The following is a 15,826-nucleotide window of genomic DNA, read 5'->3' on the forward strand; positions in this document are numbered from 1 at the left end:
CAGTGCAAGAGATGATGCAGGAAATGATGAAGGGATTCATGGGAGAGGGAGCTATAGGAGGTAGGCCTACTGGGTCTTGTGACGGGCTAGGATTGGTAAAGAAAGAGAGAGTGAGTGGATGAGAGTATAAGTGACGAAGGTGATTTGGTTGTGAAAGGTAAGGGAAAGAAGGGGATGACACAGGATAAGGATAAACCTGAGGAAAAGAATAAGAAGGGGGCTGAGGAAAAGAAGACTAAGGGAAAGAAGGTTAGTAAGGGTGACGGACAGGATGAGATCAGGACAGAATACATTGGGGAAAGGGCTGAGAGTGATTTGGATAGCGGTGAGTGGAAACAGGTAGGTAGAAAGAAGGGTAAGAAGAGCGTAGTCAGGGGTATGGACATGAGTATGGAAGTGAATTTTCTGTATTCGGAAGAGGGAAAGAGGGGTCAGGATGGAAGTAGCGAAAGTGAGCAAGAGGTATGAAAGGCTGTGTATATGCTCGAGGTACCCCGATGTGCACAATATGAGGAATATGGTAGTAGGGACATAGGGGACTTTTTTTTTAAAGAATATGAGAGGTATTGTGGGGATAACAAGAGTCTGGGCAAGAGAGTTAGGTAGCTTTTTGACGGGATTCTTGTTGAGTATGTATGGAGTAGTGATAAGTGTAGGAAATGTGCCGTATGAGAGTGTAAAAGCTAGGATTGTAGAACAGGCAAAGAGGATAAAGAGTAGCGTTAGATATAGGAGAAAGCAAGATTTTGAAGAGGCAAGAATGAATGTTGGTGAGTCGTTGTCGATGTATGTCTGTAGGTTAGAAACATTAGCCAGGAAAAAGTTTGGGGACGAAGGGATAAATGAGAGTAAGGAGTTAGTGCAAAAGTTGTTGGCGACTGCACCAGAGTGTATATGAGTTTATAAATCTGAAACGTAAGGAGAAAATGCGATGGACGAATGAAGGTCAACATGGAACGACATTTTAGAAATAGTAGAAGATTACGAGTTAGATAGGTGTATGAAAGAGTAGAAGTGTTAGTGTTAGGACTGAAGTAGCTGAGGTTGTACTAGAGTTTAAAAGCTATAGGGAGGCAGTTTTGAAAGGGCCGAGGCGAATGGCAGAGTGAGTGGTAGATAGGAGCGTTAGGGGAGGTAATGTGAGTGTAGTTAGCCCAAAAAGAGATAGGAGTGCGAGTGTTGGAAGAGTAGGGTCAGTTATTCGTGAGCGAGGAGATCAGTGTTATAGATTTGGTAAGCCAGGACACAGGAAGAATGAATGTTGGTGGGTGTTAGGAGCGTGCTTCGGGTGTGGACAAACAGGGCATTTGGTGAGTGAGTGTAAGAAAGATAGGGATATTAAATGTTATAGGTGTGGAAAGGCAGGGCACATCGCTAGTGGATATCAGGGTACCCGTATGAACATGGTTTGCGGCAACTGCGGGAAGAACGGGCATTATGCTAGGATGTGTAAAGAACAGCGTGCGAAATGTGTTGAATGTGGAATGGAAGGTCATGTGGCGAGTGTGTGTAGGCGAAAGAGGATGAGTCAGGCTGGGAATTTGGGAAACTAAGTGAAGAGGGGATTCAGTTGGGTGGGTTCTCTAGTGTGTGGGAGTATGTTCAGGAGAATGTGATGAGTGGGTGGTTGAAAGTGAATAAATGTGACCCGAGTGTCAGTGAGCAAATGGGTCTGGAAGATCGGCAGTTAGTGTTGGTTGAGTATGGAAGAAAGCGGAAGAAGGTAAGGAAAGGGAATGGGAGGGAGAAACGTGAACTGCATGATAGAGGGGTTAGTGTTACGGTAAAAATGGTGGATAAGGCGTGTAATACAGATGACTTTGAGGGGAGGAATGATACCATATAGCGTGTGTGGGTTTGAATTGTCAGGGTTTAGTGAAGTTTCACCAGGAAGGGAATCAGGTGGTAAGGATGTAGTTGGCAGTATGAACGAGTCTCTTTGGGAGTTTGGCAGGAGTGTAAATGAGGTAAGTGATTTGGTGGCAGAGTTACGAGAGATGTTCGGACAACAGTTGGAAGGGGTAGATGAGATCGTGAATGGGATTTGGGAGGATGGTAGTGAGGAAGATAGTAATGGTAGTCTGACTGGAAGTGGTCTGGGAGAAGTTGATGGCATTGTAACTGAGAGTGTGTACGAGGGCCCCCAAACAAGATCCAGGGGACCTACAGCTGAGCATCCGTGGGTGTTGCGGAAGGCTATTTAGTGTGGGTGTTGTGAGTGAAAGGAGACTTTGTCAAATGTAACAGGGGAGGAAATATGGAGAAGTTATGGAGTTCCATTTGACAATGTCTGAGAGAGAGAGAGAGAGTGAGTGTGTAATTGCTGTATGGATAGTTAATGACTGAATTGGTTGTTGGTAGATTCTGGGCTGTCTGCTGGTGCTGTTGATTGTTAGAGTTCTGTGTTTTGAGTGAGTTTTTCAGTCAGTCTTTGGTGAGAGCTGGTGACAGTTAGTAGTGTGGGAGTCTATTGAAGGCATTGGATGTTGATTGAGTTTTGTGTTTTATTTGGTGTTGTTAAGTTAGTGTTTTTGCTTGGAGTTGTTGTGCCTGTGCTGGTGTGATTTTTTGTGTTTGTGCAGTGGTTTTTTGTTGTTGTGTGAGGTTGTGGTTATGTTCTTTGGTTGGTTGCTGTGTTGTTTAGTTGTGGTTGTGTTCCTTGATTGTTGTGTTGTTGTTGAGTTGTAGTCCTTGGTGTTGTTGTGTTGGGTTGGGGTGTCGTGGTTCTTGGTGGTTGTTGTTGTTGTTGGTGTCCCAGTGACCTTAACCAGCGGACAGCACAGGATAGCCCGGAGTAACTGGATTGATTGGTAAGTACATGTGTTTTGAGAGTTTTGTTGTTTTATGTTTTGTGTAGGTGTAGGTCAATTGCCCTGCTGTATTTTGTTGTGTAAAGAAGAAAGTGTGACTGAGGGTGGGTTTGACAGCTGGATCGATTAGGTTAATGTGGGGAGGGTTTTGCCAATTGTTTTTTTTTTCTATCATGTGATCCCGCCACATAGACTGTAGCCTTTGTTTCCCTTAGCTTAGAGCATTAAGATTTAGGTTTAAGTTACTCACGATTAAATTAAGGAAATACTAATAAGACAATTTATGGCTGGTAATCTTTATAAGGATCCTCAGCACAAGAGGTGGGTATAGATTTTTTTTTATTTGGTTTCCTACGTAACACCACCTAAATTAGAGGTAAATTTACATAAATATCACCGTTCCACACGGAAAGGCAGTGAGTGATGTCTAAGTAGGAGCGAGTTACAAGAATTTATCCTGTGGAGTCTTTTATAGACTCGCTGCAAACTAGTAACAACAGAGTATATTCTACACCTGCTTCGAGTGTTTACTTAAGAGATTCCTTTCTGTCACTGCCTACATGTGATTATTGTAAACTTGACACTTGCCATTATGTTGGCTAAAGGGTGAAATTTCACCTTGCCTATTATGTCCTGTAACCTGTCACTATTTCTAGCAAACAATTTACAATTGAGTGCTGCAGATTTGCTTAATGGAACTCCAATCGAGAGTATTCTACCATTTTTAAGGTATTTTCTTCTATGGAATTTTTTGTCCCTTCATTTGCATCTCTTCTCGGATTCTCTATTTTTAAACTATTTTTGTAATTTTATCAGATTTTTTATCATGTTATAAATATAAACTTTTTTTCCAGTTGCATGGCCACAGGCTTCGGATTAGAAATTAGATGTGGTGGGTGATGTTTCATCATTAACTGATATCAATGGCGATAGTTACATACATATTACGCAATTGTTTACGCAATTGAATCACTTAGTTTACCCAGTTTCAACATGATGATGTCAAAAGATTTCAATTTCTTAAGTTGTCTCAAGTTTAAATTGCTTATCTCAACACACTTAACTTCGTAGGCTTCAAGATATTTTGTACAACATATGTTGTACATTTCAACTGAATTCACTATGTCATTACAATTTATTACATTATTTTCTGTGTTACTTGGTGTTTTTGATATGCAGAGCTTAGGATTAAAGAATTTAGGTCAAAGGCCGAGCGCTGGGACCTACGAGGTTATTCAGCACTTTTCCGCTCGGTAGGTCTTGTGTAATTCATATATTTTCTGCATTCTTGCTGACACTTCAGCTCAAATCAGCTGAGTTTCATCATTATTTAGAATTTCTCCAATTGTAGTATTAGTTTTTAAATTGAATTTGATTGATTTTTTCTCAATGTTTTAACTTGTTTACTTGTTACACCAGTAGTTTTCTGTCCCCCTTTCTTTAAACCGTAAGGTTTTTTCATATGCAATTATATATATGTATATAAGCTGTTGAACTTAAAATTGACCTAAAGAGTTCCACAAAAGCAGCCTCCTGGCTTTGCCACAGATTTTCATCTCTTGATGTTGTCTGGATTGCTAATGCTTTGCTTTTAATGAAATACAGAATCCCACAAACTGTGTAATATATTTTAATTTAAACTTCATGCCATTCATGTTTCTTCTATTCTCTCTTATTTGTTTGGCATTTTATTCAAGAGAGGTCACCGAATATCTACGATTCCTTGTTACAAAATATATTTTATCCCCGTTCCAGGAAGTGGTATGTCTAATAGTCTGAATCGTTTTTGGATGTCAAGTATACTGGGTTTGTTTTTTTACCTGATCCTTCAAGTTTTAAGGTTTTTTTTCTTTTTTCAGGATTGTCCTAGTAAAATCCTTGGAGGTAGCAGACCAGGTCCATGTTTGAAGCTTTAATTCTTCATCCTCAGATGTAGACTTTACTAAAATGGGCAAGATTTGCTCATTAATTTCATATTGCTTGGTATGTTGTGTGTTTGTGCGAGTCTTAATACCTTGCTATACCAGAGTTTGCATCATACGTAGCTTGAGTCATAAACAAAAAGGACTCGTAACGCCTAAATACTATATACGTACAAGTTTAAAGTTTAATTTTTATTTTTGTATATAACTGTTAGGGGTTTGCTTTTAGCACTTCCATCAGTCAAGTATAATTTTAACTGAATCCTCATAAGTTAAACTACCAAACATGAAGACAGCGCTAGATATTTAGGGAGCAAAATTTAACTGTTCAGTGACTTGTTGCTTCATCATCAATCACTCCATTTTTTTCCATGAAAATCCAGCAAGCTACTTACTTACATGGGAAAAAAAAAAGCGGAAAATTTTGTTGCAAAGCTGGTGTTTTTATTTTAAATATAAAGGCAAACTAACAGTGACAGGTAAAACATGCGCGTTAATTTTATTTATAAATAAAATGTAGGTTTTAGATACAGGGTGACCACCCAAATTAATGTGCCCCACACCTCTAAACGCAACTCATCTCAATGGGAGCTCCAGCAGAGTTTGTGTTATATATTCTCCTTTGAATCACTAATCACCCTAACTTTACAGGTCACGACAGAAGCAACGCCTTTAAACACAACTAGATCTCAATGGGAGCTCCAGTAGAGAATATTGTGTCACACATTATTACAAGACAGGCTCCATTCAAGAGAGTAGAAGCCACTTTCATGCATCAGTTTGAATATGAAAAAGCCCCCCAACACCTAAAGAGCAGACCTCAGGACTGGGTGGACCAATTTGAGAACTATGGAACTGTGTAGAACCTTGATGCAGTCAGTAATAACCGTCCAAGCCATTCAGGACATCCAAGACATGGTTGGACCCAATTGGAAACTATGAACTGTGTAGAACCTCGATGCAGTCAGTGATAACCGTCCAAGCCATTCAGGACATCCGAGACTGCAGTATGGACTGCAGTCTCGGACAGAAGCATCATTGGACCTTCTTCTTCGAGGAATTTGGCACAACAGTGACAGACACCAAAGAGCGGTACGTGGAGGCGCTCAACATCTTCAAGAGTGAGGTGTAGATACTGTAATACCCATTGCTTATGGGGGAAGTTCTGGTTCCGGCAAGATGGAACAAGTTCTTACCCCTCAAAACTGTCCTGAGATTAGCTGAAAGAGAACTTTGGTGGTCGTATTATCAGTCTCAAGACTGATTTTGAGTGGGTACTTCACAGCCCCGCTTAGTCCCCCAAGATTTCCCTGGGGGATCCTTCTCTGGGGGGTATCTTCAAGACTGTGTATGCAGGGAGACCCAGGACCATCCTGGAATTCATGGAAGCTAGGGAGGAGGTCAGAGCCATTAGTCAGTCAGTTTGTAAGGATGTTATGGACCTCTATAGACCCTTTGTACTGCGCCTCAAGAAATGAATGGAGGTAAGTGGAGGTCATCTTGAATACAAGTCAAAAGACTTATTTTTTTCATGCTGCTTTTAAACACAAACTTTTTATTATGAAAGTTTCATATGCCATTCTAGCAGAAAATGGCAGTAATATATTAATTTACTTGGGTTAATAATACTGAAAAATTATTACTGTGAATCAAGAAGCCTCCTGATTAGTTAATAACTCTGTTGCATTTAATTTTATAAATCTGGATGTCTGTAATATTTGTACAGTAGGTCCCCGGGTTACGATGGCTCCGGCTTCCGACGTTACGACACTTTTTCTTAAATATTCATTGAAAAATCCGCCCTGGGTTACGACGTTTGTTCCGACGCTGACGCTTCCGACGCTCCGAGTTAACGACGCTTTTAAAAAACGCATACTATGATAAAAATCCTTTATAGTTTAGCACAGTATATTAATAAAAATAAGTTTGTTCCGACACGAATACAAACCCTCGGTCCTTTAACAATAGGAAGTAGCTAGCGGCAGCTGGAACGGTCGTAAGCTTCGAACAAGGGGAGAACGGTAGTTAACTGCTTGTCCGACCATGCGCGCGCCTGAGAGGTGAAGAATCACTTTTGCTTTCGGCCGCGGGTGTGAAGGACGTGTTCGTCATCGCTCTCTGCCCGCTTCATCGTCGTATGCTTTGTTTATATTGTGTTTTCTACTAACGGTTTGTTTGAGTTGGAAATGAAACTGTAAGTACTCTGTTTTCATTTTCATTACTTAATTATGGGTCAAGATGGAGCTATCGCCGTAGGTGCGGCGGTTTCCGCTCTTCTCATGAAATTGATACCCTTGAATTATGTCTCGGTGCCGAGGGCGGGAGCGCGCTCGCGCCGAGTCATGTATTTTGGGCGAAAGTGTGTAATTAAAATGTAAGTACTCCTTTCATTATATTTTTGCCCTGTGCGTTCGCTGCCGAGAGCGTGAAGGCGCTCGGCACGAGCCTCTTATTTTGTATAATAGAATGCAATAAAAGTGGAATCGCAATTGCAGTATTCTTTTTCATTTTCATTTATTATGTAATTGCATCAATTTTCATTTTGGATCAATTTCCGCTCTTACCCGGGAATTGATCCTTCCCATTTTCATATTTTTTTTTTTTTTATGATAGCATTATATTTTTGGATCAAGTTTCCGCTCTTACCCGGGATTTGATCCTTCTCCTATTAATTTTGTGTGAAAGTGAAATCGCAAGTGCGGTATTCCTTTTCATTTTCATATATTATTATGATTGCATCATTTTCATTTTGGATCAAGGTTCCGCTCTTTCCCGTGATTGAGCCTTCCCCTTTATGTTGTGTGAAAGTGAATCGCAAGTGCAGTATCCTGTTTTCATTTTCACATTATTGTCACGGCTGTGCGGGGGTGGGGGAAGCGAAGGTCTGCCAGGAAGTCGTCGGAAAGCTCTCCCGCGACTCCCTTGGTATCCGATTCTTCGTCTTTTTTCCTGCCCCCCGCTCAGCTCCCACGAATGGCACCTTCCCCTTCGGGGGAGATCCTTCTCCTTGCCCGAACTGTCGAGCGTGGAGGAGGGCTCTCGGTGCCCCGACGTACAATTGTCTTCGGGGTCTCCCGTTCGTTCGGGGTGGGCCTAGCCCCCCCCACGCGAGGGTACCCCTCCACTAATCACTCTTTTGTTGCTTCCGCAGAACGAGTAACCTGGGACAGGTGTGGGCGTCCTTGGGTCTGCAGGGCGTGCCTAGTGTCCAGGGGTTGTTTCAGCATCTGGCGGGGGGCGGGAGCGGTGACCACCAAGACACTACCCCAGGGTACGCCGCCCCTCCTCAACTTGTGATACCCCGCATGTGATGACGGTGACGCTGACAGCCGCCGTTCAAGGGCCGATCGCTGCCGTGCCGAGGAGGGGTGTGCCGCTCCACCTAGGTTCTTTGTGCTGCCGACCCCAGACTTCCGCTGCCCAACCTCCCCTGGACCTGCCACTGGTACCCAGGATGTCGATGGCTGAAGCTAAGCCTCCTGGGTTACCTGACTTGCCTGCCGTACCTGCCGCTACCGCTGTTCTTGCTGCTGGCCCAGCCGCTCTCGCCGCTCCTGCCCACGTTACTGCTGCCCCAGACTCAGGTCCTTCCGGACAGGTGCAGCCGGGCCGTGTTGCTTCGGCAATTGCCCCGGCTCCGTCCTGGATGGAGGATCTGACGTCTGTCCTGCGGGAGCTGACGAAGAAGAAGAGGAAGGTGTCGTCGTCGTCGCCTGCTGCCGCCTCTTCCCCTTCGACTTCTAAGGCTACCAAGCCGAAGAAGAAGAAGGCTGCCTCCCCCCCCTAAGAAGACTCCTTCGTGAACTTCTAAGGGCCCGTCCCACTCCGGTGGGACGGGGGGGTCCTTCTGCGGGTCCTCCTGCTCCTTCGGGAACAGGGCCTGTCTCCCCTTCCGCAAGGAAGAAGAAGACGGGGACCAGAGGGGTACCGGCTACCACCGGTACTTCCTCGCCTGGTGTTAGTGGCGCTGCCGCTACGCCAGGGTCCGGCTCGGTCTCTCGTTCGCGAGAGGTTCCGAGTATACGATCTCCCACGGGAGAGCGTATAGCCAAAGTTTTGGCGCCAGAGTTCGCTCAGCGCCAGGACCGCGGCACGGAGCAGAAGCTGGTGAGAGCCGCTCAGGTGACTCTCGCCAGGCCAGCGGCCGCTCTCCCAGCGACCAACTGCTAACCCTGGTAGACGTGACTGTCTCTGACCAGCCACGGGCTGAGGCTGGGAAGAGGTTCCCCCCTCCCGATCGTTGGTGCCAGCCTCGGCTGGTACCAGCGGTATGACGCGCTGCGAGGACACGCACCGGTCTCACCGTGACATTGGTCTCTGCAGGTCTCCTGACCGCTGCTCCCACAGGGACCGGGTGGATAGGGGGACCAGCAGCAGCTCTGGGCCGCTGTTCTCAGTCCAAACGGCTCGACTAAGCCTGCAAGTTGGCGATCGCCTGCAGCCCTCCAAGCCCGCTGGTTCTGCCAGCGAGCGAAAGAGGAGCGTCATGTCTTCCTCTCCTGTGCCTGCAACTTCCTCGGTTTGCACCAGGAAGAGCGAGGCTCAGCGGGGTGATCGTGAGGGGCATGCCCCACACGATCCCGTCACGACGCCGTAAGTACCAGGTACGATCTTCGGACCGACCAGGAGGAATCCGAGAGGGGTCTATCGCAGTTCCCCCTCCTTAAGGGGGAGGTTCTTGGAATGCTCTTGTTCGAGGGGCTTGACGGTCCTACTCTGCAGGATGCTGTGACTTCCGAGATTCAGAGGAATTGTACTGAGGTTATTGCGCTGATTCGTCAGCACAACGACCTCGGGGAAACATCGCCGCTCCCACCAGCAGAGCCCGCGTCACGGCTCAAGTCGTTCTGAAGCCCGAAGAAGGGAACCCAGACTGACGGTGGGCTTGCCGCGATTGGAGCTTCTCGACTCGGTTTTGGACCAGGTAGAGCCTCTCGTCTCAGGACAAGTTGGCTCGCTCAGGTCTGGCCGGTCGAACAAGCTAATTCCACCTCCTCTACTGCGACAGCGGCGTTTCTACAGAGTATTGCAGCGCTCCCCCTCCCCCTCCTTGGTCCTCCTGAGAGGTTTCCACCTCGATGAGGACTGGAATGATCAGAGGACGGTATCGGCTCTCTCCTGTCAGGTGTCCATCAGCCCCAACCAGACGACGTTGACTGGCGGCAGATCCTTACCTACAGTGCGAGTTCGTAACCTTCCTCGGGGGGAGGGGGGGGGGGGGGGGGAAACGTTTTCTGACAATACGTTTTCCCAGACTGAGAGGCCATCACCGCAAGGCGATGGCTGCTCCTACTCTTCTCCAACAGCTGGTTCCGCTGGGAAGGCGAGCGAGTATCCAATTCCTCCCCCATTCCCTCTCTCCTTACAGATACGAGGGAAAGGGGAGGGATCCTACAGAGATTTCTCTGTAGGTTCCCACGTTGGGGACTGCGCTACCGGGAGGACCTTCGGGTCCTACCTGACGTAACCCCGGTGGTGGAGGAGGGACCCTGCACCATCTCCAATTTCTACGGGAATCGAGAGAACCACCAACCGATATTCGTTTAACGAATCCGGTGGGGGTTTCACTGGGTGCTTAGAATTCTGCGGAATTTCTAGCACACACAGGCGAGACCACTGTCCAAAGGGAGTTAGACGAGTATTCCCGATAATTGTTACCACGATAATCAGGGATCTCGCCGAATGCTCGAATTCCTGGAATTCTTAGCGTTGGAAGAAGACTGCCGCCGAAGGAAGATATCTCACAGTAGGCGGCCAACCCTGGAATAGAGAGAACGGACGGGAACATCCAGTTTGGCTTGAACTATCGTCTTCGGTATTCTGTTCACCATTGAAGCTTTCCTTCGGGGAAGACTTCTCCTTCACTCTCTTTGTTAAACAGAGATCGAAGGTGGTCGATCTCCAATCCTTATTTTGTTTTCTTGAAGGAAAAGAATTTAGGGTGGAGATCGTTGTTCAGAATCCTACAAATATACTACGTTTATTAACCTTGCGACATGATTCTGCTAAGCAGTTGAATTGTCCGAGGGGTAGGCGCATATCCTAGTTATACTCTACGGATTGCGACTTAGACGAGGAGTATTCTAATTGAACTGCAACTCGGGGTTGCCTGCAACCTCCCAGGAGCTTCCAGTTTCAATTTTATATACTTATGGTTTTGTCACGACAACACCATTTCAGCTTTTGTATTTACCGAAATTCGTTTCGCCTAAATATAATTGCTCGAGCATATCTTTTTATGCTCGGTGGTTCTAGCCGAACGCATTCCTTCGTGGAATGGATTACCTGGCAACTCAGGATGACGAGTCAGCGACAGCTACTGCGTATTGAATTGCCCGAGGCAACTCAGTACCAGCTGCTGCTTCGAGATGCACGGTTGGTTATGTCTTTCTACCCTGCTTTGATTGAATACCAACCGTATCTCTGCCCAACAATCACGGACTTAAGCCTCTGATTAACGGGGATTCTCGCATACATGAATGACCATCTACTGCTGTGACGCTCGAATTCATCGCCTTCAGTATTGCGAGAATTTACAACAGAGATATCTCTTCGACTTTCATCTTTCTGTTTACCGCACGGTAACAGAATTTTGTAATAGTCTCTTGCTGCATCGCACTGCGATAATGCGAATGATTTTTGCGGAATCTGAGTTTGTCCTCAAAATATCTCGTATTCGGAGGTGTGCAATTGTTCATTGTTCACCCCGGATTAGCAGATGTATTGAAAGCTCTACTTCCAAACGTTCAGCCCATGAGAAGCAGTTCTTCAGGCAGTACTCCCCTGTGTTTTCATTACTGAAGAACGCCCCGCTTTCATTGCAACTACGACTTCTCACCGGACAGCAATGAAATAGCGGTTAGCGTTTTCAGTCATTTGTAAGCACAGGTTCAGAATCTTGAGATTCCTTCTCTCGATTCAGCGGGAAGACGTAGGTTGCATTCATTGTCTACCTTCGTCTTCAACGGCACATAGTGTTGTTTCTCCTTAGCTGAGATTCAACTACTATGAGAGTGTCTTGCCTTCAGGGACCTAGGTCTCTAGAAGGCAATTGACTTTTGCCTTTGAGCATATGCCTTAAGAGAATCATCACCTCGCCGTCCGGCATTGGTGACAAACAAATACATTATTTATTTGGTCTCTCGCATAACCCTTTAAAAGGCGAAGGTCACGTGACTTACTCGGATGCTTGGACAACTTGCCTCACTTCCGATACCGAACCAGTCAGTCGGCAGCTGTCAGAGCGCCCGAGTCAGTTACGAACTATGCTGTGGACTTAGTTCGGTTGTTACAGAGCAATCATTACTTCGTCTTAATAGCTTGTCACAGTACCCATACCATCGACACCCACCATGGAGTGTCGGTATCCTATCCACTACCGAGAACTTCGCTGCATGGGGATAGGAGGATGCGAGACTCTTCGTTGCAGACGGACAGACCAGTATGGGTACTGGACATCACCGAAGTAGAGAAGAGGGATAGGTCATGCGACTATTCCCTTCTTTTCCTCTGAGGGAACTGCATGACTTTTCCTGCGAAGTCAAGCATCCAGGGGATGGGGATCCGTGACGCTCGATTTCGTACCGAACTTCGTAGCGAAGACTCAGAACCCTTCGGTCCCTGACGATCGGTTCAAGTCCTTCACAATCCCCTCCCTAATGGACTTCACCGCCTTCGATGCAAAGGAGATGCTGCTTTGTCCACAAGAACTTGCTTACGAGGCGCAGGTACTGAAGGCAGTGGTCCAACCAGACCACTTGCACCTCCTTCTACCTTCAGGATATTGCCCACAGGTCCTTGGATCTTTTTCCTTGGGACCCGTGGTGGCTGCTCAACACGTTGTGTAGCGAACCCAGACCCTCGCAGGCTGAACAGCATCGAGTCCTGGTGTGACTGTAAGAATTTTTCCTAACTATACAAACCTGAAGTCCTTTATAGTCCCACCTCATGCCACCCCTCACTCTGCATTTTTTTGCATGGGCCTAAAGCAAAAGTGATTCTTCACCTCTCAGGCGCGCACTGTCGGACAAGCAGTTAACTACCGCTCTCCCCTTGTTCGAAGCTTACGACCGTTCCAGCCCCTGCCGCTAGCTACTTCCTATTGTTAAAGGACCTCAGGTTTGTATAGTTAGGAAAAATTCAATTTTTGACAAATTGCCATTTCTGGTTAGATTACTACAAAAATTTTGAGGTTATGATGATTTTCGACAGTTTTTATGTCATATTTTTCGATGTTTTTTAGTGACGCCTCATATGCGGAACTAGTTTCCGAGCGAATGAATACATAATAGCTTGCGATGCGCAAAGTTTACATATAACAGTCCAAAAGCGCAAATAATGAAAAAATCATTGCTTGTTTCCAGTAATAATAACAAAACGAAGTTTCTGGTTAGATTACAACGCAAATTCCAAGTATCCAAAGAGAGACATTATCCAGTAATTTGATCAGAGAGAGAGAGAGAGAGAGAGAGAGAGAGAGAGGACAGAGAAGTGTTAGTTTCATTAAACGGCCTCTGACTCATGCCAGTAAATGTTTTGTTGATACTAATAATATAAGCCTATCTAAAGATTCGTTTACTTTAATTAGCCTATATGATACGTAAATAGTAATCAACTATTCTTGTAGCCCTCAAGATTTGGCAAAATCGAAGTATCCAAAGAGAGACATTATCCAGTACACTGGAACCTTGACATAAGAATTTAATTTTGTTCCGTTACCATCGTCGTATATCAAACGTTGTATCTCAAAGCATTTTTTCCCATTTATTTTAAATAATGTAATATGTAGTTAATCCGTTCTAGCGCTATGAAACCACACCTAAACACAGCTAAATTACATATAATATACACAATTTATACACAAATAAAAGAGTAATAACACACATAATGATAAAATAACATAGCAATGTGATAAATGATAATAAATGTTAATAAAATCAATAAAAAAAAGAAAGGAATTTTACTTACCACAACGAAAGATGACGTGAGGCCAGCAGGGGGAGGAGGTAGGGAAGGGTGGCAGGGAACGATTTGTTCTCTTTTTATTTACGTATGTACACTAATAACTACGTAATAAACACAAATGAAATAACATTGCTAAAATAATTTTTATTTATTTTTTTTAATCAGTTCGTAGTTTAGAAATAATGGTGATGCCTTTGGAAGGTTTTTATAGCTTCCTTCTGCTTGATGATCGTGGATATTGTAGAAGGATTTCGACCATACTCGTTTGCCAAATCGACGATACGAACGCCACGTTCATGCTTTGCTATAATTTCATGTTTTGCTTCCATCAAAATCATTTTCTTGGGTTTTTTCTTATCACCTGCTTTGTCTTTAGCTTTGGGACCCATGGTTAATAATAAAATAGTCAAAATAACACTAAAAATAGGCACAAATACAACGAACTAAACAACGACGTGTTAACGATGCAGCACCAATAAACAAACAGACTGAACGCCATTTATCGGTCGCCTATACAACTATCACTCATCGCAAAATCGTATCTCAAATATTTCGTTGTATATCAAAGCATATATTTTCGCAAATTTTCTGTTGTATCTCAAAACATTCGTATATTAGGGCAATCGTATGTCAAGGTTCCAGTGTAATGAGAGAGAGAGAGAGAGAGAGAGAGAGAGAGAGAGAGAGAGAGAGCGAGAGAGAGAGAGAGAGAGGAAGGAGAGAAGGGATAGAGAGAGAGAGAGAGAGAGAGGGGAACCATGGGCCCTCGGGGATTGACGTAACGTTTATTTTCTGAACAGATAGGACAGAGAAGTGTTAGTTTCATTAAACGGCCTCTGACTCATGCCAGGAAATGTTTTGCTGATACTAATATATAAGCCTATTTAAAGATACGTTTACTTTAATTAGTCTATATGATACGTAAATAGTAATCAACTGTTCTTGTAGCCCTCAAGATTTGGCAAAATCACTCCAGGTTGTACATAAAACTTCAAGAATGTAGTGTCACCAGAGGATTACAATAGTTTTTACCTTCAAGAACCAGCATTTTTTTATGAAAATAACTCCAGGTTGTACAAAAAACTACAGGAAACAGCATGTAGTGTAACCAAAGGATTACAAGTAAGGTTTTTATAACTTTTAATAGTTTAAGACATATTTCCAAACGTCGTTTCGGCTTACGACGATTTTCGGGTTACGACGCGTCTCAAGAACGGAACCCTGTCGTAACCCGGGGACTGCCTGTGTGTATTCTGAATATACTTTCAAGAAAAGTAAAATGTACCTTATAATCCACTTTACACAAATTACAAACAATACATATTAATACTGCAATTTACTCCAATTACTAACATGTTCAGCAGTTTTCACCTCACCAATGTGTCACAGTTAATTTTGAAAGGTAGATATACAATGACTTGGGTAGCTGCCTTGCCATTACATGTTTAGAGGGATCAAGCATTTAACCCTTAAACGCCTAAGGGGTATAATAAAAATAGTCTCCCGTATGCCTAGGGGGTCTTGGAGTGAGCGCCGAAGCGGAAAAAATATTTTTTTCAAAAAATCACAGCGCGCTTAGTTTTCAAGATTAAGAGTTCATTTTTGGCTCCTTTTTTTTGTCAATGCCTGAAATTTAGTATGCAACCATCAGAAATGAAAAAAAAAATTAAATAAAAAAATATCATTATCGTCTATAAATAATGTGATATATGATAGCGCGAAAACAAAATTCATATATATGTAATTGTATTCAAATTGGTGCTGTGAGCAAAACTGTTAAAGCTACGAGCTAATTTTTTTTGTATTGTACACTAAATTGCGATCAATTTGGTATATAACACATTGTAAAATGATCAAAGCAACACAAGAGAAAATATTATCACAAAATGATGCATGAATTCGTAATGCGCGGATGTAAAAAGTTTTTTCAAAAATTCACCATAAATTCTAAATATTATTCTAGACTTCCAATTTGTCTCAAAATGAAGATAAATGATTGAATATTACTATACTGTAAGATTTTTATCTTACAATTGCAGTTTTCGACCATTTCGGACAAGTTAAAGTTGACCGAATGTCAAATTTTTATATATTTTTTTATATGCAAATATTTAAAAAATGAGAAAAGCT

The sequence above is a fragment of the Macrobrachium nipponense genome, chromosome 30 (assembly GCF_015104395.2).
Source record: "Macrobrachium nipponense isolate FS-2020 chromosome 30, ASM1510439v2, whole genome shotgun sequence".
In the NCBI taxonomy this organism is placed as follows: domain Eukaryota; kingdom Metazoa; phylum Arthropoda; class Malacostraca; order Decapoda; family Palaemonidae; genus Macrobrachium; species Macrobrachium nipponense.